The sequence below is a fragment of the Plectropomus leopardus genome, chromosome 13 (assembly GCF_008729295.1).
Source record: "Plectropomus leopardus isolate mb chromosome 13, YSFRI_Pleo_2.0, whole genome shotgun sequence".
NCBI classification, from domain to species: domain Eukaryota; kingdom Metazoa; phylum Chordata; class Actinopteri; order Perciformes; family Serranidae; genus Plectropomus; species Plectropomus leopardus.
Window position 1 is genome coordinate 15,042,470 of NC_056475.1, and position 27,379 is coordinate 15,069,848.

General features: G+C 38.7%; 1 long non-coding RNA gene across 1 annotated transcript; it reads right to left on the reverse strand.

The window, feature by feature from the left end:
* Positions 1-679: 679 nt before the first annotated feature.
* Positions 680-27,324, reverse strand: LOC121953009. Its single transcript, XR_006106473.1, has 4 exons — positions 27,226-27,324; positions 24,937-25,029; positions 24,598-24,682; positions 680-1,000 (listed from the first exon to the last, which is right to left on the reverse strand). It is a non-coding gene; the product is annotated as an uncharacterized LOC121953009 (long non-coding RNA).
* Between the last annotated feature and the right edge of the window lie 55 nt (positions 27,325-27,379).

Genomic DNA, 27,379 nt, shown 5'->3' on the forward strand with positions numbered 1-27,379 from the left:
TAGGAGCCTCAACTGTGTCAATGAAGCAATATCTCATCTATTTTTAGGTAATTTTCTTTAACAATATATATATGGGGAATAAATCTAAAACAGCAACAACACAGCCCTACAGGCAAAGATTTTCTTCTGAGGAGAATATCAAGACTGAATCAAGCTGTTGTTGGGGAAAAAAAGTAAACATACCAGCAGCGAGTCGAGCCCAGGCTGCTAGCTCTGATGCTGCATGATAAATGAAAGTATTAAAAGAACATGCCATCATCAAGACAATCAAAAAAACTCAATTTGAATAAGATCACTTAGTTCTCTTATATAATGGTAAACATCTCTAAATTAAACATGAAGGTATTATTGGTAGGTCACATAACATAACTTATCACTTCACTAAAAAGGCAGAAAAGTAAACAAGTTTGTGTAGCAAAAACATGTTTTTCTTCATCTTTTCAACACATGGGACGTTTCTTTACAGACTACTTCACTGTTCAGCTACAATATGTCAAGCAGCAGACATGTACATCAGACAAAAGAGATCCTCTTGGGACAGACCTGTCTTCCTTTCTCGTTCAACCCCTGCACCTCGGACATCAGACATAACACAATTCTCGGATGACTGCTATTGTGAAATGTATCAGCAGGGAATACACAGGTTTTGTGGACAGGTTTGTCGAGTGGTGTGGGCTGAATCACCTGCAGCTGAACATTGCCGAGAAAAAGGAGTTTTTAACCCAAATATATGACTCAGAGATGGACAGGGTGCGTAAAAGTCTTGTGTGGTTACACGCAGCTCCATCCAGAGCTGTTAACTTGTATCACTGCTGTAATATTTGACAGACAAGGACCATCAACTGAGGTGTGAATATAATTGTTTATTGATTATACTAGAAGTGGGATGGGAGTGATGGAGGAGGATAACAGCTGCGATGTGGAGAAGGCTTCAGGAAGGATCTACCATGGCTTCCAGTCTTGGGAGACCTCCAGGGGTGTCTCAGCAGGACACGAGAGGCTATGATAGAGGAGAGACAGAGAAAAGGGGGATTCATCGGCACAAACAACAATAATAAACACGCATGCAGCTGTAACAAAGTAACACTGATGCACCTTTCCACACCATTTTTTTATTGATCATCATTTCTCACATGGCAACAAGTATTTTGTCAGTTGCACCTCCCTTTGTTCTACATGTGACTTCTACATCTAACACCTCGCTATGGTGAGTTTTTTTTTTAAATTTCTTTTGCTCTATTTTACCTTTTAAACCTTTACCTTTGTTTTCTTTTATTTGTGGTTTTATTACTTTTATTGTTTCTGTTGTTATTGTTTTTGATCTATTTTTTTGTATTATTTTAATGAACTGTGAGCCCATGGAGCAATTTTTTCCGCAGGTCCTGAGTATGGTGGCCCTGAGGGTCAAAACACCACAAAATTGCAGAAAACACCTCAGTATTTCAAAAGACACTACAACATTTCCATAAACAAAACAACATTTCTAAAAATAGTACAACATTCCAAATGTTATTTTGTTTTCTGAAATGTTTTGTGAAGTTTTGTAGTTTTTTGGGTAATGTTGAAGTGTTTTGGGATATGTAGTGTTTTGGGAAATGATGGGTTTTCTTATGGAAATGAAGTAGTGTTTTGGTAAATGTTTTGTTTCAGGAAATGTAGTGTTTTGGGAAATATTCTCGTGTTCTGGTACATGTTATTTTGTTTTCTGAAATGTTGTTTTGTATTGGATGATATTGTCGTGTTTTCTGAAATGTTGTGGTGTTTTGACCCTTAGGGCCACCATACTTAAGTGTCTTGCTTAAGGCAACACAATCAAAATAATGAAGGGGGGAGAGTGTTCACGTCTTCACAAGGTGCAGGAATTCAAACCAGGAAACACTCATTGTACCAAAGTGAACGAAGCAGTGCAACAGCCTCTGCCCTCTGCACCACCATACCATTCACTCTACAAAACACATATGCATCCACATGAGCAGTCTCCTCATGCTTTACACATTTCACATTATTCATTCAAATGTTCTCATGTGTTCATTAGTATTCTGAGGAGTGAAAGACCTTCCCATGCTCTCTATTCTCCTCTTACGTTGACTTTAATGATGGCGCTGGTGGTGGCAGGTTAATGAATTTAAACAAACAATATCATGATTGCTTTTTTCGTTGTCTGTGAGCATTCATCCCGGGCCAGCCATTTCTCCGTGTTTTTTTTTTCCTGTTTTCAATTGTTCTATCAGATAATTGGAAAAATTTGTAGCGACAGCAAACACTCATGAATACAATAACAAATGCTTCTCCAACAACAGCAAACAGAAACACGCCAGTCAAATACTGATTGAAAGTATATAAATGCTATCAAATTCTAATTCAGACAATACAAAAACATGAATGCCCCGGCTGAAAGCGTGCATTACAACCTCTAAGCGGGAGTCTATTCTCAAATGAGGTTGAGCGTGTTTCTTTTTGAAGCTTTGTCATGATTTAAAGCTTCATTAAATGGCTGCAAAGAATTCCTTCAGCACAAACACTCCCTGGTTGCTTTTTAGAATAATACAGCATTTCTACAGCTACTTCTCAGGGGCCACAGAGGCAGAGGGAGGGAGTCGTTTAAATCACAGACTATTTAAAACACAGGCACATCGGATGCTGGCTGGAGCTCGCTCACTCGATAGTTGGCAGATATCTTCCCAAATCCTAAGCACTGACAACAGTGAGTTTGGAGAGGAAGACAGAGGGACAGAGAGAGCATAAAAATGAGATGGAGAGAAAACAACGATCTTGAGGACGATTAACCAGCCAAACATGCGATATGTGCCCGTAATTAAGAAACCTAATTTATTTTATCACGCCAGATGTAATATTGGCAATCTGCACTGTAATAACTTGTTTTAAACCCCCGCATCGCAAGTCTTCTTATTATTGCAAGCGACAACTTGTATCCTGTGCAACAAATGCACTGTAAAAAAATAAAATTGTTTTAGATGGCTAACGACAGAAGATCATCATCAGCCTCATCACCAGATCTTTTTGATCACAAGACGCCTGCAAAGAAACGACCCAGGCTTTAATCATGCTCCCGAGCATTAAATATTTAGATTTGGCAGATGAGATAGCTTTTAACCTCAACCTAAAGTCCACTAACAACACTTGTGGCTTTAACAGCAAAAGCAAATGTCTGTTCACAAAGTCATGACAACATCCACACACTTCTCCACTTCTCGTTTTTTTGCCCCACAAACACCACACGAGCCGAGTTGCCATGCATGGACGATTGCAGATGTGTCGACAGTTAACAGGCCCAGTACCAAGTGAATAAATCATCAAACAACTGTACATAGGACAGAGGACGCTCCACTGACATGAAATTAAGTTTAGCCAGTGTTGCTGAATAATGTATTCCACCACATGATGCTGAAATTATGTTCAGTGGTCATGTTTTTTTTTCTCTGGAGGCTAGACTACACTGGGCTCCTGCAACGTCCCATTTCTTGCCTTTAATGTAACTATTACAGAGTGAACTTTTGCCTCACATGGTGTCCGACAATAGAATACATCCTGCATGCTGTTTTAAGGTCAAATGCCACAATTTCAAAACATCATCACAGAGCATGATTCCAATCCTTTCTCTTAGATATTATGTTAATATAATACTAATTTGCAACAGCATATCAATTTCAAAAGAAATATTATGTCACCCAAATTACTCATTACAAATTTAAACTATTTTAATGAACATATTTGCCAAGTCAAAAAAATGTTATCAGCCAAATGTTCGCTGACAATGTGCTTCATCTTTCTGTTATTCATTATCTGTAACCGCTTATCCTGTTAGGGGTCACGGGGGGGCTGGAGCCTATCCCAGCTGACACTGGGTGAGAGGCGGGGGCACACTCTGGACAGGCTGCCAGACTATCACAGGGCTGACACACAGAGACAGACAACCATTTATGCTACACCTAAGGGCAATTTATAGTCACCATTTAATCTAAGAAGCATGCCTTTCAACTGTAGGAGGAAGCTGGAGAACACAGAGAAAACCCACGCTGACATGGCGAAAGCATGAAACCTCTTGCTTTAAGGTGTAAGGGCTAACCAATGCACCACGCCTTTCTTTAACCACTTGGGGGCAGCAAACATTGATGGGTTGCCAAATCAATCTGAAATTGCACATGGCTATTGAGAATTGCCATAGGTAGAGACGGACAAAGCCCTTAGTCTCACTGCCCGTTTTGTATAAATATACTTCATAAATAACGTTGACTTGTTTATTCTTCAGCACCACTCTGCCATTGCAACCAACACTGTGGTCAAAGGTGGAATTTTAGCTTAAATGGCAGAATTAAAGCACTTTTTTTCATTCTTTCAAAGCGTTTAAAAACCTATGTTGTTACAAGGCTGATTTTTTACGCCTGTTTATTTGCATTTTCGGAAAAGTCTACACCAAAGTCTGTTATTAATTTGGAGTTGTGTTTCTGACAACTGACAAATGTCTGACTGACATATTCAATCTTCTCTTGGCCCTGTTTTAGTCTCCACCATCTTCGGAGGGAAATATTTTTCTCTTTAGATTCTAAATCCTCCATTATGTTCACCAGTTAGCTGCTAGATATGTCTGTCTGCTGTTTGGAGCTGGGCAGGTAGAGGTAGGGAACAGGTTAAAAATGTATTAGGCTTTTTATCTTTTAAACTGATGTATTTATCACAATCAAGAACAAGAGCTAATAAGAAATCAACATAATTAAACATTTTGTCCTTTTCTTCTTTTTTTTTTGTATTGCATCCTAAATGGATTTTTCTCCACATACGCTCCACCGTACCCATCAATGCTTTAGCATGCTCGGACTGTGATGGTCACTTACTGATGAACACATTAAGGTGAACTGCATTGCCAGGACCAGAGGTTGTACCCCTACTACAAGCTGACCATTAGCATTAGATCACCCATAATAGAAACATCCACCGCAGACTGTGAGTGCAGTAATAAATTAAAATTTCTTGGTTGTTAAACCAAGATAATGAACTGAAAGCTATAAAACTCCCTATCGGGTGACCCCTTTACAAGTAGTCCATGATCCATGACATGTTATTCATCGTTAATGTAAAGATCGCCGCTGTAACCATAATCAGGATCTTTCCCTAGTCTTATAGTGCTTTTTTTTTTTTTTTTTTTTTTGCTGAAACCTAACCATTTCAAGAACTTGAGACACAAACTCCAGAGTCAATGTTCTTACACCCACCTCCTCCCTATAGCTTCTGTGTTGTACACACTTCCTTGACTGGAAAGACTGTGGGAGCATAATTTAGCTGAGATTATATTTCCTTCAAAAAGTATTCAAGGAAAACAAATTTGTAGTCTGTAAATGTAATTTCTAGGAGACATGGCTGCATAATTCATATATTCTCCCGAAATAATTTTGGCATCTCAGGTTTGAATTAATATAAGGCTAAAACATAGCAGAGAGAGTCTTTTATAAATGGTGCTTATTCTGTTGTTCTTTAAGGTAGTTTATGGACATCCTGACATGATATTAGGTGTAAAGGAAAAAGGGCGAAACGATGTATTAAGTACAATTTTGATGTTTTGACATTAATCAGAATATTAAAATGTCATAACTGTTTCTAGTCTTCTTTTTGGGAGCATCTAGTTTGTGGGAACCACTTTCCCTTGAGATAATAAAAAAAAATCTAAACTAAAAATATCCATTTTAATATTAATTAATAAGCAAAAGCTTAAGACCCTCTGAGCTTCCTAGTCATATTATCATGACAAACCTAGATATCAGAGTCAGGCAGTGCAAAAAAAATCCTTAAATGTATTCCTAAAATCTTCAGTGTTCTTACATAATCAACTCCAAAAAGCATAAACTATTTTATGGATGTAGTATCTACGCCTGAAGAGACAGACCTTTTCCACATGTCTACCAGAAAACAGGAGGTCTTTCTGTACAAGCTGAGATGGGAGGCTTATAGCGGGTCATTGGAGAATACAACCTGGGACGATTATTTTCCCGCTCACCTCACATGGGGTTAGCGTGGGGACAAATCCAGCAGGGGGGGCCTTGTGAGTTAATGTGCAGGGGAAGTCACTGTGAGTTCATTTGCATATATTTAACTGGTGCAGGCTGAAACTTTGAGGCAAAGGAGGAATTAAACTTTTACCAAAAGGGATTTGCAAATTTAAATCAGATAAAATACTTAAGAGATGTACGGGAGGCTGTTTTGATGTGGAGCATAACCGTATGTCCGCTGACAACACACAAGCTATTTAATAATTAACATCTTAATTTGTCCTGATGCATCATGATGTGCTCTACTTCCAGCACTTGATCTTTCAATGCTCACTTTACAGCAATCCTTTAAATTTGCTGCCAGTGGACATTTACCAACAATCAGACAAGCATTATCAAAGGCAGCCACTGTGATCCGACACACACATTAGAATATATATGTGAAGAAAATAGTCAACCTGTGTTACGGTGTCAGATCTCCCACACAGTGCTGATATTTATCACACGTCAGAAAACACACGTCGTCCACTCCTTCTGAGTGTGTAATTGTGTGCGCTCTGGGTGAGATGTTGAATCATAGATCGGGTTTACTGATATGTCAACTTCCTGATAAATGGGCAGGATCAAGGCTGTTCATGCGTGAATTCAGATGAATTCAGTTTTCTTAACCACCTCTGCACTGAGCCAAACTGATTGAAATGATAGACAGCAATCAATGGGGGTTTAGATTACCTAACCCAGACAGTCTGAAACATGTTCGGGTCAAACCGAGACTTTCTGACACCCTGTCACTGAAAACTTTTAACTCCTGTCTGACTCATAGTGGAAAATTGCTATTCTTGCCTGCATGAAGACGGTGCTTGCACACAGAAATGTAACTTTTTGCCTGGAGTCAGGAAAAGGAATCATTAGTCATCACCTCTTTCCCTCATTTGGTCAAGTTCATGCCCCCACACTTGTCATTCATCGAGAGGAGCCGTCTATCTTGCCTACGGCATCCTTAAAGCTGCCACAAATGTTGGAACAGGGATTCTTCAAGTAGACAGTAACGCTGGTGTTGCCCATTGTTCTTAACCTCACTATTTTTACCACATATTAAGTGACCTGGGCCGCAGACAAATACCAACCCAGTCACCACATTAAAATATTGGCACTGCTAAGCAGCTGACAGCTGCAGACTGCTGTTTGAGACCAAAAAAAGCAAGTACTTCTTGATGAGAGGTCGGGACATTTCCAGTCACATTTGTAGCGACAAACGCTAGTATTTTTCAAAAGGAGGTCAGGATATGTCCGAAGGTTTCTGTGGCAACAAAAGCAGGTATTTTTTAGCAAGAGGCCAAGACATGTCCAATCATGTTCATGGAGACATGGGTAGTTTTTTAATGACAGTTTGGGACATTTAGCTTTTTGTAGCAACAGCGCAAACACATTGACAGCACCCCTTATATCACTACAGCTTTGTAGTAATATAAGGGAATATTTTTTAACAACATTGTGGACATGTCCAGCTATTTCTATGTCATCCAAATGGGGTACTTTAAGCCAAAACATGATGTTTCCCTAATCCTAAGCAGGTGGTTTTTGTGCCTAAAGCTAAACTCATCTTAGTTAGTGTTATCCCAACATTATACGTAAAGCAAAGTTAAGTTTCAGGATACCTGTTAGATAAACATACAAATGTAATATATCTATGTCTTGCAGAAGTTTATAATCCCAACAGTTATTCTTGTAATTGAGTTGCAAATGTACACTGATAACCTAAATGATCAATTTCTTTTTATTTTAATCTTAAAAGGTGGCATATTGCAAAATAAAGCATTTAACATCAAATTAGGCTTTTGAGGGTTTTTTTAGAGCTATTTCTTCTGTCGAGTTTGGCCTGTAAGTATTATTTGAGGATGGAAATTATGCTATTTCTGTTAAACAATAAACATCTGTGTTAAAGAGCAACAATATATCAATGGCATCAATATATATTTATTCACTGGCATTACAGGCTACACTGAGATGCAGCCTCATATGGGCCAGGCCATAAACATGGCAATATAGGATGTATGAAGGTATGGACTAAAGTATGGATGAAAGCCTGTTCATATGTACGTGTGATGTGTTAATGTAAAGTATGTGTGCAGGAGAAAGGCTGGCTTGAAAGAAAATCTGCAGTTATGTATGAATGACTTCATGCCTGACGTGATCTCAACAGATTGTGAACATATACAGTTTATGCAGTTAGGTGCACCGTAACAGATGTGCTTTATAAACCAACATGCCTCAAAGTAACAGAATTCATGCAATTGGTCATGTGTGTGGTCTCAGGGGAATCAAACCCATTCGTGCTGCAGTCTCCCCACTGAGCATCCTTCTTTATGCAGACCCTTGCTCCCTTTTAATTTTCCCAGCTTCCAAACCTTTGAACCAAGTGTTGGTTCATTCATTAATATTTATTTCGCTTTACATCACTTTGATGGTGAAGCCTTTTAAATGTTTAATTTGGTTCAGCACCATTAATCAGTAATGCCAGAGTCTTTTAATTCTAATGTACACATTATGGCACAGCCTGAATACAGGCGGTGTGGGGGTGACCTGTATATGCTGCTCCATGGTTTCTAATTTACCCCTATTTATGTGTTGTTGCCTTATGTGAAAAGCTTCACAAATACATTTGTCTTGTTGTCTCAAATGATAAGGTTTGCCAAGCTTCATAGCACTTTTTCATTAGTGCTGTTTATCTTTTACTTCCTCTTCCTGCTTTGTAATTATGTAAAATCACCATGGGATAGTTGTGTTTACCTGGATTTACCTCAGTAGGCTCAGGCAAAGAGTAAACGTGTTTGGAGTGAGGACTGTGAATCAGAGATGACGCCAAACAACTCCTGAGCACCACCTCAAAACCTCCTCTGTGCCACAAAGACCTGAGACATAAAATCACTTCTGTATGGATTTAGCACGAATTGTCTTCACAGTTCTCACACAAACACATCGACAAAACTCTCTGTGCTGCGCGTCTGCATTGTCTTATGTGTGTGTGCTGCTGTGTATGTATGTGTGTAACTCCTTCAGGTAATGCAATCTGTCTGCAGCCTTCCCTGTTCCCCAATTACCACAGGTAATTCCCCAGCCTATGTGACCACATCTAACACATGTCTCATTAGCTCCCTGTTAGCCCTGCTCACACTTAGTCCCAGGTCTTTCTCTTTGGCAACAAGTGATCTCCTAATTTTATTATTTCCTCTAGTCGATCACATGGCACAGACATTGACAGACATTGGCATTTAACAGAAAAGCCTGCACTATAAACTGTGGCTGTGCGGTTTGACATACATGAGAGTTCACTTCAAGTGAGGGTGATTGAAAGATGGACATTTTGTTTGGTCATTGACTTTGGAAACTTTTAAACAAGCTCTGTTGTAGTTTCTTTTTAAAAGTGCGGCAAAAAGTAAAAAAACAGCCAACTCTTTCTCATTCTGAACTCATCAAATACCGCTGCTCTGTCAGTGCTTTTGGCGCAAGTGTACAACGGCACTTCACTCGCGTGAACATGGAATGCCACCAGACGGTGTCACACAGCTGGACAGAACTGGACGCTGTGTTATTATACACCAACAGACAGCCGGATGGTGCCTGCTGGATGGAAGCTGACATGTGCACATGAGAACCATGAAACCATAGACTGCATAAAAGAAGTAGACACTGAGACACCACCTACTGGTTTGTAGATCACCATTTTAAAACCTTGAGTTTGGCATTTGGGCCACTGCCATCTTGGGGTTTTTTTGTGGGTGACGACATTTAAATGGAAGTATGTTTGATTGAGAACCTGAAGACGCCAACATGGTATCAGCTTGTAGCCACGCCCGAACGCATACCCTGCTTTATCATCTATTAATGTCTAAATGGGACCATATTTAACAAAATGGACATTGTTCTTTACTGAAGAAGCTTGAAACTAATGATTTAGACAATGAATTCATGAAGAAAATGTTTACAGAGGTAGCAACTCAACTAAGAAGTATAGTCATCTTCTCATAAACTTCTAACAATTTTGTCTTCTTTTTGCAACCAGTGAAGTTGCCCCCTGCTGGCTGTTGGAAAGAATGCACTCTCACTTTGGCTTCCCTTTTCAGATATGGAGATGCATGAAACGTGATATATAAATTATCCACTTTCATATTATTAGAAGTGCTTATAATGAGGGAATATGTATGAAAGGTGATTTTGGAGTGTTAAATCCTACCACTGGACCATATATGTTTTATGACCTCGTTGAGAGGCATCAGCTGGCTTATGGGCTGGAAATCTCTTTGGTAATTGGATACTGGAGCTGATCTGATGGGACAGTGAAATGATGGTATAGATTCAGCAAAATCAATAAAAACTTTAATGTGCTTGAATAAAATACCATGTCTATTTAAGCTTGCGTAATAACTTAATCATATGGGCGTGTGAAATATACATACAAATCATTTGATTGCTCTTGTGCTGTTCGTGTGTGGAATTTATGGGACGCTGCATGCCATATGGTTCAATTTAAAGAGACATTTGAGAATTTTGTATCCTACTTTTACCACTGACCTGCACTACAGGAGGAAACAAGGTTTTGTTTCTAAGGGTACACAGAAAAGTGTCCAACACAATTAGTGCATCACTGTGGAAGAAGATGAAACCTGTACTTCAGAAAAAATGGTAGTACTGCTATGTAGAAATACTTCAAAAGTAAAAGTGCTAACCACGCAAAATGGTGCATTTAATATATTTCATATACATTTCATATATAAGGCATTTGATGTTGTTGGTGGCAGGTGGGACCTATTTTTTTTTTGGACAACTCTATGCTGTTGGGCTGTTTAGCTTATAAAACAAATCATTATTTTTCATTTGTTTATCATATATTGTGTGTCTAAAACCTAAACCTGTAAGGTACTAACAAGTATCTCCAACTGGCAAATACATATAGTGGAGTAAAGATTTTATTTAGCACCTCAAAATTGTACTTCAGTACAATACTAAAATGTAAATGTGCTTGCTGAGACAAACAGGAGTGAATCACATTAGCATGGATGAGAGCTGCCAGAGGTACCTGCACTGTATCACATCACATGTGCATGTGTTTAGGGAATGGGCATATATGCATGCAGTCCTTGTTAGTAACTTTTTTAAGCCCAAGTTCAATTTGAGGTTGTGGCTCTTAGTGCCCCTTGACTTTAGTGAGGAATGCTAATAACAATTTAACTCCCAACATGAGGCGCCTGGTCATAAAAATCACCAGGCAATATTCAAAATGCCAAGGTACAATATTCTATTAGCAGTTATACCGACAGACATGAGAAAATGTACAAGTATATCCACACTATGAATGTTTGGAATCAAATTTTGGAATATAAAATGCACATTTTTTTAATAATAGACAATAAAATGGATGAATATCCCATTTATGGCTAAAAGTGTTGATTTTAATTTTTTTTAATTTAAAAAAAAGGGACTGTAAACTACACTAAGAGGCTGCTCCAAGACTATAAATCTATTGTATAAAGATCTAAGAGCAAAAGCAAAACACACCTTCTCATCACAACTTAATAACCACAGACAAAAGAAGAAACAGCACGGCAGTAATAGTATGACATGAATATAAATACATGTATCACAAACAGTACAATTAAACAGAGTCAGCTTTTGTCAGATAGTAGACAAACAACTTCAGTGTACAATCTGTGGAATAAACTAATTCTCACTTAGTTTGTAAAAGAAAAAATGAAAGCCAATTTTGTTTGCACGATGACAGACCAATCTAACAGAAGTTTTTGCAGGAGACAAGCTTACCGTCAGCTCTTTTTCAGGACCCACAATATTGTCATTTCTAAATTTTCCAAATACCAGCACTCAATACAAGCTTAAATCTTATATTTGCAGCAGTAAAGTGTGTTATTATTGACAGAGAGAAATGGGTTTGGTCTTTGGTACACTGGTACACTTCCCTTTAGTTTATATATTAATCATTTATCCACACTGCACCTAGTAGCATATTTATGTATTAATGCAGTGGCAGATCTTCCTATAGGCAACATAGACCACCCAGAGCCCACCATCCCCAGGCAGGGGCAGCTTGCCTAGGGTGCCATTTGTGCTCACTCTAGTACTGTATGTATGTATGTATTCAGACATATTGTTTATGTATCTATGTAGTTATTATATCCAATAATTCTCTACACAAATGTTGGTTAATATCAAATAAACGTCTACAAACCACCCCAATAATGGACTCGATGATAACATTAAAAACATCTCAGTTGTTTCCTACAGTGACTGGTGGAGATCAGCTGATTCCCAGATGCATTTTATGTTTCTTTTGATGTAATTTGTATATTTCTTTTATAGTTTGTTTTTCACATTACAGCAGCAACAAGATATTCCAGCCCTTATAGTATTTACTACCAAGAACTTTCGGGCTATGTGGAAACTAAATCAAACCAAACATACCTACTTAAATAAAAACAATAAACCAAAAAAACACATATCTTACCTAAACTCCTAAATCAGGAACACAGGATAGCTGAGATAAAGTCTTTCAACTCCTGCCAATCCCAAGCCGGCAATACATAACCACATGATGGTATTAAATTAAAAAACTGAATTGATATCAGTTGCGTTTAGATGCCTTTCACAAGCTATTTAACCCTTTGAAACCTGAGTAAATTGGTTTGAGTAATTTAAAACCACGGGGGTTGGGTGGGGGGTGGGTAACTGGGCAAGAAATGGCCCACAAACTGTAAGAAATTTGTAAAATGTGACAAGAAAATTACCTAAAATTTATATTTTTAAAAAGAGGAAAACATAAAAAAATATGAAAAATATCCCAAAAATATAATTTTTCTCAGCACTCTTTCAAAGTAATTTTCGTGTTTGTTTTTCACTTTTTGTGCTTATTTTCAGGTGATTTTCTTGTAACTTGTTTTTTTACACAATTTTTTGATAATTCTTGGAGCATGTCTTGTTAAGTTGCTCATTGCCTTCACCCAATGTTTTTGAAAGAAATCAAACCAATTTACTCAGGTTTCAAAGGGCAAAGGATGCTTTGCAAAAAGGTAGACAACAATATGCTTACTGGTTGGCTGGAGGAGGACAGAGATGAGCCCATGAGAGCTGGAGGAAGCTCTCAGTGTTAACCTATTCAGCGAATAAACAATGCTGTGTTTCTATACCTAAAAATAAACATTCATATAATAAAATATCATCTTTATTTGTATATCATCCTTTCCACTTATACTGTGTTTTTCAGAGAATTTGAAGATAATGAACAGAATGAAATGCCTGATAGCGTCCTTAAAACTGGCGTATATGTGGTAATTAAGATGTCGGACTTTTATTTTGACAGCGTGTGTGTGTGCGTGTGTGTGTGTGTGCGTGTGTGTCGTCTCAGATTGTTGGGGCAGGCGATATCTCAGCTGTTAAAAACCTGTCCTCATTTAAAAATAAAAACAATTATTTGAGCTGTTGGAGTAAATAAAGTAGAACGGGCTCATGAGTGTAGATGTGAGTATTTTTCTCTGCGTGTGTGTATGTGTGTGTGTGTCCGTCACTTCATTAATGAGCACCTTCCAGGCAGGTTGCACTGATGAGGACCGGTGCTCTCCTTTCCACAGAGATGAGAAATGATGGTGGCAGCCCAAAGTCTAATTATAAAGTGAGCCTAACAAACCAGCCGTTCATATCTCTCTCACTGCGTAATGCCTCTGAGGAGAAAAGACGTAATTTTCCTGCAAATTTTCTTTCTGTGTCTTTCGTGTGTTTTCCTTTCTCAGAAAAGTGATGGCTGGTTTGTCTTGTGCCTCTTCTTTCTCCTCCTGCGCAATGTCCACTCTCTCTCCCATGCAACCACCTCCACGTGGCTTCTTTTCCAAGAAGTGATGACATGACCAACAGGTTGTCATGGTTATTAAACTGTAGCAACAAGACATGCTACTGTTCCATCTATTCTTTAAAATACATGTGGAAGTATGTTAGTGCATTGCACAGATAGTTTGAGCACTGAATATTCCGTTAGTCACCCACGAAGAATAAAATCTTTTAACGTGCTTACGATAGCACATCATGTATTTTGGTTGGGAGCACTTTACATTTCAATTAATGTATGCTTGTATGTGTGTCCCCAGAAAGAAACTAAACTCTGAAATGTATTCTCATGAAAAACACCAGATACTTTCACACCTTCAGGCCTCTAAAATTCATTCAAATAAAACAATCTAAGAGGCAAAATTGCATCCAGCTGATCATAACAAAAGCTATAACACGTGAGAAGGTGTCACAAGTGGACATTTTTTGTTTTTATGGGTTACAAGCCAAACGAGTTACAGTAGGACCTGCGGTTCTAAACTGTACAATGTGAACTAAGAAACAAGAAGCAAAAATATTATTACATTATGTACAGTATTATATGCTAATATTTATGGTATACCGATTTCACAAGTAGCCTACAGGCCCCAGACATGCCAAACTGACAGCACAGAACTAGTGATGACAAGGCCCACTGTTAGTGCAAAGACTGCAGCCACTGGCCAACTAGCATGCACGTTTTGCACTTGTATGAGAAGAAATACCTCTCCATGCCAGCAGGCAGTGGAAGCCTGTATTTGTCATTCAAAGAGGGAAAACAGAAGACTGCTACTTAACCAGTTAGCACATTAACGGCATCATCCAGTGTTATAAAAACAAAGGACTTTGACTGTGTGCCAGCAAACAATAAAACAAATATTTCCGAAAAGTTTCAGCCAAAGAGCTCAATTGCAAAAAAACACAAAACTTCCCTAATATAACAGGTTTGTTTTGATCTCATGCCCTCTTGACTTGTTTTTTTCACTTAAGTTGTCTCTACCATCTTACTCCGCCACTTTTGAAGATTCAACATGCTGCATCATCTTAAAAAAGCTAGCAATTCCTGTGAATGCCAACAGTGCGGGAAATACCACAAAAACCACGGTGTCAGACATTTGCCAGCAGCTTGGTGTGTCAGGGCGCTAAAGGAAATCAATGTTCCCAACAGCTTTATTTTGACCAAAATTTGTTGTACAAAGGAACTCAAAACACAATTTCAGTAGTACAGCTGAGCCTGATGGGTACGTCATCAGTTGTGCAGGTACAATATTTGGTCATATAACAGTGTACTGGACAATTCATATTTTGAACTGATGATGGCGTTCATGAAAACGTCATGAAATCACTGGAGTTTACAAAAATAATCCCGTCAGTCACACAAATGTGTGTATCAGATTTAATGGCAATCCATACAGTAGCTGTTCAGATATTTCAGTCACGATCAAAGAAGTGATTGAACCATCAAACAACATTTCCAAGGCTAAAAAGTCATGAGATCCCAGAAACAGCTCCAAAAACTCAAGATATCAAGAATTTGTGTTTCACATTTCAAGCCTTGTGAATGAGTGCAGTCGACTTCCTATAAAAGACGACGAGGCAAAGCGAGCAGATGAGAGACAGTTGGGGAGGGTTGCAGTGCGGCATGAAAAATCAGCAGCTGCAGCTCCTCCTTCACCTTCATTAAAGTAGATCAGAAGGTACTTTGATATTTCAATATGGATGTATTTCTGCTTTCACTGACATTAGCAACTCGGCAATGTAGATTTCATGCATTACGAGGTCATTTTGACCACATGATTTTATTGTTCCGCGTGGATTATGCAACTGCTTATAATTCTCATAATGAGTCAAATTTCCTTCCTAATCTCCAATGAACTCTGGATAACAGTAAAGAACGCCCTCGCAGGTATTACTACAACAATTATTATCTACAATGGTGGACAATTAGCTGTGTAATAATTATTATTATACACTGGGTGGCTTCAGCCAAGCAATCTGATGCCATAAATCTTAATTTGTTTAATGCCCGAAGTGAACCCACACTCAATACTGATTAGGCCTAAATTTAATTCGTCACCCAAGGTGCTATACAACAGAGAAGTGATTTAAATGGAAATTTGCTTATTCCATTTTAAGCACTTGCATGAGACTGGTGATTAGAATTTAATTTTAAAGTTAAAAGGTACCTCACAATAGGCTCCAAGTGTGGCTCTGCCAATCAGAAATGGAGCTGGAAGCAAATATTTGTTGGTTTTTACACTGGAATTATAGAAATGAGTGCATGTGATGGTGGATAAAACGGTGAACTGAGCCAAAAGTAAACAGCTTTTACAGAATAAATTATTGACTCTTTGCTCTCAAATCTAACCGCAAGGAAGAAGTGTGCTGCACTTGGGGAGTGTTTGGACAAGGTTACAATCAAAATCTTGAGGTAAACATCCATGGCCTACTCTAAAATTACAGAATCAAGCACCAGGAGAGACAGCCTGCACAAACTAAACTCAATATCCACTCTAAAATAAAAAGGTTTTTGCAGCATCAAAATTGTTTTAATATGAGCTTCAAAGGCAAAAGGAGACACAAAAATCAGAGACAGAAACTCAGAGAGATATTGAGTTTCCAGAAATTCCTAGGCGACTGCTGCTCTGCTTCTGTGATGATTTTATTATATAATATTTTCCTCTCTTTGCACTCAAGAGAGCTTCAGTGCAGGGGATAGTGAGAGCTGAACATGGCTCCTGTGTGACCACACTGCCCCCTATTGATCAAAAAGAGAACCACAGCAGCTCCTCTCTTCCTGTTGCTAAAAGATAACCAGGAGCTGGACGACTCCAGAGCAAACTGCTCTCTGTCACATGATATTTCATTAAATGTCTCCTCCTATCCAAAATTCCCCTCATAGGAAAAGAAAATGCGACAGGGTGAAAAGCAGAAGGTGAGCGCTCATTAGAGGGAATAAAAGTGCAGAGTGGAAAATGTATGCAAGGTCATGCAAAAGTTGCACGCTACGGTCTATAATTAGCGTAACATGAGACTGCAGGCCACTTATTTTAGTTGGTTTAGTCATATAATAATGGTTTACCCTTTAAGACCTGGATCAAAATCAGTTTTCCTTTGCTGCATTCAGACAACTTTTTGTATGTTACTTCTTTCCAATTTTGGGACTGAATTCATACAATCCATGAAATTTATGCTACAAATACCTTTTTCTTTTCTTCTTTTTTTAAAATCCTCTCCTACTTGATGTTTTTATTGAATTATGGAGATGTATAAATGTTGTAAATATTGAGGAGGATGTGTCCCAACGCAGAACCTACACCTATGCATAAGGGTTTGGTAATCACCAGAGGCACCGCGATACAAAATCATTATGATACCTAGGTCATGATACAATTCTTAAAAAATGTTTTTTTTTAAAATTAATTAATTTATTTATTTTTGCAGTTTTTGCCATTATTGATAGGACAGCTGGAGGTTGACAGGAAAGGCGGGAGAGAGAGGGATGATGACACGCAGCACAGGGCAGTAGGTCGGAATCAATCCATGGCCGTTGGGGACTCAGCCAAATGAGGCGCACACTCTGCCAGGTGAGCTGGAGAATGCACCATATTCTTGTAATTTCAAATGTTTTGGGATACACTGAGTATTGCAATGACATATTGGGACAGTTTTGTGGGATTTATAACCTTTTCTCAAATTATGTCATATTATATACCCCCAAAGAAAAACTTTGTTTTCATACTGTTTACCTCAATTCAGTCATTTTTAACGCCATAAAATGTATCTCTTGGACTGAAATTGTAATTGATTCTATCATTCTTGTAGGTTACCAAAAGATTAAGTTGTATTTGCAATACTAATAATTTATATAATTCAAGACAACATTTGGCGTCCATGTTTCGATACAATATCACCATGCAAAATATCATGACACTATGCTGTATCGATCATAATTTTCTGTATCGTCGTATGCATGGAAACACCTGAACCCTTTCTGATTTACTATAATTGAAAGGTTAAAAGCAAATATTTAATAACATCATGCAGCAGTTTCAAATTTAGCGATATTTTGTTTTAAGTCCTTGGATTTAATAAGACATGCAGATTGGTGATGTAACCTTCCACTGTTTTGTCTCCATCCATTATGCCACATCAGACACACCGACTGTACAAGGTAATAGGACAACCTGCCACTTTTCCATTAAACAGACCATGAAATTGATTGAGCCGGCCTCGATGTTATTATCTCGATGTTTTCCACCTTCAGCATGCAACCTTTAATAATGACATGAAGGCAAGGAGAAAGGAACATGTTTTTTTTTTTGTATCATTCAGACCCACTTTGAGATGATGGTCAAGCTACGGGTTGCTCTCTCTGCTCCTACCGCTTCGCCGCTTCCTTTTATTCTCTAACCCTAACGATGTCAAGTCTCCCCCTGTGGATATTCTCTCTGCTAAAGCTTTTTCAAAGCAGGCGTTGAGGGGTGAGATCTGACATCTGAAAGCCAATCGCAAAGGTGGGGGGGGCTTCAGAGGTGGATGAGAAAGAAGTTTTTTAAATGAGGAAAAGGTGTGCAGTTCAATATTTCATCCTTATATCACAGGGACTGTGAATAAAATGAAGAAGAAAACTAGACAGGGGTTAAGAGAAGATGTTAAATGATCAGTGCCCGTTTTAACATCTATGATCTGGCCTCTGTCTCCCTCCAGTGGCAGGAAGACAGACAGACAATCTCTCAAGATATTAATGTTAGTGGTCATATCAGCTGGCAGGAAGTAAGCCTATCTGCCTCCAACGATTCCAGTAGCATTTTGATGGCCATCTTCCAGTCACTCTTCCTGTATCTGCACTCTGAGGGGTCGATGGTTAAGTGCAGAAAATACAGTCAGGTCTGTTGGTCAGGAGCCATCTGCTGATCTGCTTAAATGGTTTTACTGTATTTGTGCAGCAGATGCTTCCAGCTAAGCAGAAAGGCTAAATGTTTAAATTATGACTCCTGTTGCAACAGAAGTCTCATAAAGACTCACATTAAAGGTTTAACAAGGAAAAACATCAGAAGCTTGTAACTCACTTACCCTTTTAAAAATGTAACCATCATTTCATTCTGTCAATTGACAAAACTGCTCTGTAAGCATTAATTTGTAAAAAAAAAAAAAGTAAAAAAATATCAACTGACATCTAGTTAAGACTCAACTAAATTTAATAATATACATGACTGTATTTCAGTGTTAAGCAGGTTCAAGCTACATGTTGAGAAAATGTAATTAACCTTTTAAACCTGAGCAAATGGCTTGGTTTCTTTCAAAAACATGGGAAGAAAGCAATGGGCAAAGAAGACATTACCCCACAATTTGCAAGAAACTAGTGAAAAAAAGTACAACAAAATTGCTGGAAAATTAGGGGGGGGGGGAAACAACAACAAAAACAATGATTAAATTATGATAATTATGACACTTACATTGACATTTTTCCCTAGCTTTTTAAAAAAATATATCTAAATTTACTAATTTGTTGCAGCGTTGTGGAACATTTCTTGCCATGTTGCTCATTGCCTTTTCCCCCGTGCTTAAAAGGAAATCGCACCAAGTTGCTCAGGTTTTTAAGGTTGAAACGCATGTGAAATATGTCTGAACTCAGCAGAAGAAAAGAGATGTCGCTCCAGGTTTTAAAGTGTTTGAAGGAATACTTCCTCCAAAAATGATTATTTGTATATGTATTGTTGTTTTTAACAACTTTATGTTTACTTGATCATCAAAATTGTTCATGATTAATTTTCTGTGGATCAACTTGACAAAGTCCCCTTGGGCCCCAGGAAATTGTGATGACATTTCATGGCCTGAACAATTAATCAACATAAAAATAAAATGGATTAAAAATAATCATCAGATTAATAATATTAATAATTTAATTAAATTGGGGGACCAAATTGTCATTTTACAGGGATTATTTTCCCTGTACAATGTATATTCTCTATGCTGTGAACTTTTACACATCACTTGATTAATATTTAAGCACATCCTGTGCAAAAACATAGTTATATTATTGTTACAGTATATTCTTCATATTTTTATTTAATGTAAAATCTGACAAGTTGATCTTAAAATAATCTTGGAAACCAATTGCCTTGAAAAAGGAAAGTAAATATAACTATTTATCTTAATTTATATTATATTTTACTTAATTCTGTGAAGTTTTTGCAACTTAATATGACAACTGAAATTACCTTGTTCTTTCTAAGTGTTCGCAACTTCAGTAAACCAAGTTAGTCTGATTTAACTTGAACCTGACAAAGAGGATAGGCCAATGAGGAATTTAAGTGATCTGATTCTGGCAGGATTATAGAGAATAGTGACAGCCATGCTAGGAACATGATGTGAAAGTTTCCTTTTCTCTGTCGTTATCTATAGGGATCTGTACACTGAGTCGTGTACTCAGTACATTATGTTCAAACAGTGAATTCCTGAATATCTGGACGGCCCTCTGCGGACTCTATGTGTATAAGTTTAGCTAAGCCGACGCTGAGGCGACAATGCTGGAGAGGGGCCTCCAAAGATAAAAAGAAAGAAAAAAAACCATTTCAGTTTGGTCCGACAGCCAGTGATCAAAGTCAGAGATCAGATGTGACTTTAGGAATATAATGTGCTCAGCCAAGTGCACAAAGTTTTCCTGACAGGGCAAAGTTGGTTCAGGGTTGACATTGATTTACGGAGCGAAGCTGAGCATTCTTTGGCTGAGGGGGGACAGAGGAGACACTGGGGGGTCTGCAGACACATTTTAAACTCTTGTTAAACTGATCAGAGCAGACTGCGCTGAAAACCATCACCGAGACATCAAGCTAAACATGAAAAGTTCTCTGTTTCATACTTAGGATCCAAGAAGTTGAAGCCAGTGCTCCCTTGAGGCTCTGTGAGTGTTTTCATCTCTTGTATAAGCAGGCTCTCTTGTGACAATACTGTCACAATGTGTAGGATTATGCATGTATTCCTTTTGGGCAATTCATGCTACATGTTTCATTTTTTAAACTTTGCATGTGTAGATTTTCTGTCCGGATTTATCATTACCATTTCAATAAGACAATATGTGCTCAAGGCAATATTTATGCAGCATGTTATCACTTTGGAAAATTTTGATACAAGGCCAAAATGCATGCATAATCATGGATTAAACTGACAGTGTGTCATATTTGATATTTATTTTTTTTAAATAATCAGATCTTCAATCATTTAGTATATTGAATATAAAAAATATGTGTTGTTACCAGGGACCAGAATGACACCTGAAAATGTCTTACTTTGTCTGAAAGGGAGCTAAAAAAAAGCACCCATAAAGGTTATTTTATTGGGATTTTTTAAGAGAAATTTAGAAGTTTTAAGTAGCGTCCAGCAGATATTTTTTTATTTCATAAATGCCAGGATTAAATAACAAACTAATAATTGGACCAACGAATCTCACAGTCCATCAGCAAATGGAGTTATTATTGTATTAAATCATACATTTAATAATATAGTGTTGTTGTTTATTGGGAATTCTGGACTGATTGGTCTTGTCACCTGATCAGTTTTGATTCTGAATTGAATTAATTATGGCTCTACAAAACACATCAATTCAACATGGTTCCAAGATGTTAAACTGCTGAGCGCCATCGAAAGATGCGCATTGGTTTTTTTGCCTAAGGGACCCAAATTTTCCCCAGTTTTTATCATTGAGTAAACCGACAACCCCTGACTAAGTGACATATTTTAGGGATTTTTCATAATATATTCAATGTGTTATAACAGTACATAACAGATGCAATAAACCCAAACAGTACAGGCGCTTGAACTACTACTGACAAATTCAGTGTTTGTTTTTCCCTGACATTTGGCCACTGTTGCATTAGCTCTGGCTGTTTTAACAGCGCACTTTTCTGAAGCAGGACGAGGCTGTTTAGAGGCTGTGAATATAGTTAGTGTTCAGGTGTTAACTGTGCCCTCATCCTATGAATTTTTTTTTAGTTTATCTCTTCATAAAAAATCTTAACTTTAAAAATAAGCATATTTTTTTGTTTTACTTACAGAACTGAGTGAAATGCTGAGATGTGGGCCCATAAATATTTCTTATAATAGTTTTGTTTCAACCCTTAAAGGTCCAGAGTTTAAGATTTAGAGGGATATATTGGAAGAATTGCAATATGATATCATAAGTATGTTTTCTCTAGTGTATAATACCCTGGAAATAAGAATTGTTGTGTTTTCTTTTCCTTAGAGGGAGAAGTTCATTTCTAAATAGGGAAAAGGGTCCTCATTTATAAAAAATGCATCACAATGTTGCATCGCCATGTTTATCATACAGTAACGTTTATACAGTAGCCCAGTTCAAGGAAGCCAATCTCTGGCTTCAGAAGGGGTCATTTGCGTTTTTGCATTGGTCACTATACTGAGGAGCCCATCTGCAATGAGTAGCATCGGCATCTAAATCTTACGCACTTCACCTTTAAGATCAAGGACACATTGCGACCCTTTGTCAAGCTTTGGTGACCCCAAGTGGAGGTTGGGACCCCCTGGTTGGGAAACACTGGCTTAAATTATACAGTAGGATATCTTTTTTTCCATTGTCAACAAATGAAGAGTGGGGTTTTTAAGGTTTTAAAGATTTATTTCTTCAGTGGGAACAGATGTGCTTGAGGCAGCACACCACAGCGGGGGAAATTGGAACATATTGGGAGACAATCTAACATATTGATGGTTTTGGTCTTTTTTTAGGACTTGTCGTCAGCAGGAAAAATATAGAATAAATACATTACCAACCTTATCCCTTATTTTGCCTTTATTAATTTGAAAAGGCTTGTTTGCCTGAAAACAAACCACAAAATAGTAACATATTGGTTGATTTTTTTGTTTTTTACTGTAAGCTCTGTATAATGCCAACAGTGTGCTCCTTTTCAGACTCTTTCCTGTGAGAATTAGCAGTGTTTCATTCTCAGAGTTACACAAAACCAACATAAAAACAACCTGACCCCGGTGACACAGATGGCTGTGTTGCTACTGTGTACCAACAGGGAGCAGCTAAACGCTCAAAACCATGAATGTCAACATATTTCCGCTCAGTCATATTCCCACCGGTATGACTGAGCGTGATGGAATGTAAACACGCACATACTTCTGTGCAAACATGTAAAATCAGCAGAAGCCGTTAGCACGGAGACAGGAGGATAAAAAGAGGAGGATAGAGCTACTGTATGAGTGGGTCCAAGCCCCAGAATATGTGAGAATAACTCACAGAACAAACAAACTGTGCGAGTCAAACACAACCTGACTCGGTACAGGACACAACCACTGTGTTCCCACTGCTTGTTACACTCTGTCAACATGCAGATACGCCGCTCGCCGCGACCGTTTCTCCTTATCAACATTCCAGTCGTGACCTCGGCTCAGGCACACTGGTCAACTTTGTTTTTTTTCATCAGTCAGCTGTGTGAGGTGACTGAGAGTGGAAAGCAAACTCTTTTCCACCCGCAGCTGACGTCTGTTGACTGGTAAAGTTGACTCTTGACACGAAAAAAGTAAGTGTGGTGCTTCTGAAAGTTGTTTCTGAGGTTTCCTGGCAACATGCAAACAGCCAGGAAACTATGAATCACAAATATGCAAGTCAGGGACAAAACAATCTTTGCAAAATAATGTGTGCATTGTTGCACAGTCTGCACTCTGTTCACCAAGCTGTCCGTTCCCTAAAGGCTAGTCAGTGTGAAGTGGCATGAAGCAAACTATTACACAACACTGACAGGTCTCCTGCACAGCTTCATGGCACATGGATGTAGTCAAGTCAGTAACTTAATATCATTAATTACAAATTTGCCTCATGAGGCTTTTACAATTTGGATGAGGACAAACTCCCATATATAAGGGAATGTGCATGATTTTTCAGAGGGGTGGTGCATGGACAAAATTTAAAAACTTTTCCATGACTTTTCAAGGACCCATAATAAAAATTTTTGCATTTTTCCCTCTGGTCCAGCATTTTTCGGACATATCATACTGGATGAAACTGAATGAAACTAGTTAAAAGTGACACTTAGGTATAAGACCACAATCCTTGTACTTGAACTATTTTATTAAATGTGTTTTTTTCTCTCAAATTCCTGTAACCAAGCATGCTACAACCAGATTTTGGGGAGCAAAAAGGAAAACAAGCTTCTGTATTTTTAAAAAAAAATGCCATTGAGCAATACAGCGTAAGGATTGCTACATTTCTCCAGTGTTGTAATCTCAGCCCGGCATTTGTGTTTTTATTCTGATAGTGGTGATTTAGTTTCAGTTGAGATGGCATTAAATTTAAGTTATATCTAAACACAAACATTCAGTGCAGGGTGCAGCAGGTCAGACAAACCAACAGGAATTATTGACAGAGGGACTACATTTTACAAAACAGGCCTCTCACCCACATCAACTCCAGTGGTGCATTAGAGCTTTGCCTTTGACCCCCCTGGGCCTCCGGCCAGGTTCATCGGCACCCTTTGACCCCCTCTGACAGCTGGCCTGCAGCAGGTCATCATACTACAGTGCAAACAAACAGTGCGAGTCGGGACTGTGGTGCCCTAAAAGTAACCATGTCAAATTCTCCTTTTCTTATCAGTTAAGAGAATGAAAGCCAAGGAAAATCAAATATTTTTGTATGGGGTCACGATATGTTATGTGAGTAGTTACATCATATTTACTTTACACATATTTAAGGTTCCTACTTTAGACATACCTGTGAGTAGTTGAAGCAAGTCTGGTTTTGGCTCTTCGATAGCAGTGTTGGTCGGCCAGCTGATTTGTTTTTCTTTCGGCTTGAGCTAAAATAATAAGTTGATTGATTGATTAATCAGTTGGAAGAAAATAAATCTGCAGCGATTCTATTTATTCAATAACTGTGTGATGTTTTAAAGCAAAAATGTTGTTTCCAGCAGTATTTTTTCTTTTTTGTTTCCGATCGTAAACTGAGGCTGCTAATGTTTAAGTTTATACTGCTGCTTGTTGGCGTATTCAGTATAATCAGACAAAATAGTTATATATCATAATGCCAGAAACCAGTTGTCATGTGTTGTACCTGCTGTGTCCGTGGGGTCCCTCAGGGTCAGTTGCCCGGTTTGTCGGGTTGCCTCAGGTCAGCATCACGCAGGTCCGACTCTACAATGTTAATCTAAGTATAAGTGTTAAAAAAATGTTAATTTCATCTGATCTTTTCTTAAATACTTTTTCATAGCAGTCAACCATTTCCACTTACAGATGCTGCTCTTTTTAAAGTGTGTCATAAACATCATCAGTGTTTTGGGCCTGGCACACATAAATGGAACAAAGCCATCATTCATGTTATTATTACACCTGGACTTTCCACCCTACAGCTACACAAAATGTCTGCTGTGCGAACGCCTAAAAGTAAACTCAAAGACAAACACAGAGACGAGGCTGCCGGACCTGATCTGCACTTGGCGTGATTTTGTGTGGGTTGTATCATGGCCAAAACCAGCCAACCTTTTTATACAGCTGAGGGGAAAAAGGACATGGAAGTTCCCCAAAAGAAAATTATATATTTTTCCACTTAACTAAAGTGTTATCAGTCTGGATGGTTTGGTGTGAGTTGCTGAATGCTGGAGACAGAGACATGTTGTGAGCAGTTCCATGTTCGAACTTTTTTTTTTCCTACCAAACTGCACTGCAAACTGTATTACCGAGAAGAAGGAAGGAAGCATCTACTACTTGCTCAACTTGTGCCACTGAGCCACCTAAAGTTAAAGTTTAGCCTTAGAGGATGCCACTAATGGTAACATCTCGTGTGTCACAAAAGCGGGCCTCTCGTCCAGGAGTAGATGGTAGGACTCCGGGAACGCCACACAGTCTTGCTTCCAATTTTTACCAGTTGCCACTCACGGTATTGCAGCGAAAAAAAATTCCTGCAGCCTAGAAAGCACTTTCTGTTCTGTTGACAGAACACCTCAAACTAGAACTAAGGTCTGTTATGACTCTTTCTGTTAGGGATTTGGAGGTTTCATATTAAAAAAATTTCCTTGAGCCAAGACGTGAAAAGTCCATGATGTCATCACAATGTAAAGTCCATCGGCTTAATTCCAGGGCGGAGACAAAGGGAGAAACATTACTGGGCCACATACAGCGGGAGAAAACACAGAAGCTAGAAACGTTTTTGCCATATGCACCAGGCAGGCAACTCCATTTAACTGAACAAGTGCCATCTTGGTAAATGGGCGCTTCCTACTGCACAGTGAAAAGGCTGGCCAACGCATTCTCATTCTCATCCCACACTTCGCTGCCACTTTGCAGTGGACCTTTGCGTCTATTCATCATGTTTTAGGTATCTTACGCTTCACGTGCTTATCTTTAGCCAACATAAGCACATTGCAACCAACACCGGGACGTCAACAAGCGCACAAGCTGGCACTGATGGTCAGGATGAGCGGAAGGAGGCACATGGTAAGGTGTAGAAAAAAAAACATTACATTCAGACGGAAAGGAAACACCTGATTCCATATGAAAGTCCGGGGTTTGTTGAACCCCGCCCACCCGACAAGCACCCTCACACTCCTGTTACTTGAGCCTGATGCCAATGCAGCAGGAAGCATTTGGCCATCTGCCGGCGTATAATAACACAGAGGCCAGCTCTTTCTGTGGTTCTCACCTGATACTGTCCAGCAGCAAACACACACGCACACACGAAAGGTGCCTTTTGGCGTTGCAAACTTACGCCAAAGCACTGTCAACTTTGTGCTATTTTACAAGTTTGGAATGAGAACAGGATGGGATGGCAAGTGTAGTTTGGCACAAATAGTTCCTACACAACAGGGTCTGTGGATTATCTTAAGTAAGCAGGTTATCATTTTTGGAAGGAGACATTGCTGCTGAGTTTTTCAAACGTTTTTGGGGCTTTTTGAGCACCACAAGCCGAGTGCCATCTAGTTCCATTCGGCCCGTATTTAAGAGAAACCAGACATCTCTTCGGCAGATATCTCCAACACTCTGCAATTCACAGTCAAACAATCTAGACTGATAAATAGCACTCCAGGTAAGAAGAATTGTGTATTTTTGATTTGGCTGTTAACTGTTTCTTTAAAAAAGGATTTTTTAAAAAAGAGGAGTGAATAAAAAAAGGAGAAGGTCTTGAACAAGCATGGTATATGATCCCAGTAATGCACCATGTCAGGATCAGATATTTTTGAATTGATGATGGCAACTAGCATGATTCAAATTCTCTTTTTAACAAATACCAGCCTGCACGAGAGACAAATGCTCAGCTTGCAGTTGAGACAGAGCTGCTGCTGCTGGACCTGCAGTCTGTCTCATTTATTCACACCAACAGAGTGAGCCCAAAATTATGATCCATTACCTGCACAAACACGGGCTAATCTTTGGTCACACAGATCAGAAATCTTCCATTTCCAGTGAAAGCTCGACCATTTTGTGTGCGGGTCCCGTATGTCTGACCCACTAACACATTTCTGTATAATACACCCGGTGACGTCACTGAGGGGCGGGGCCAA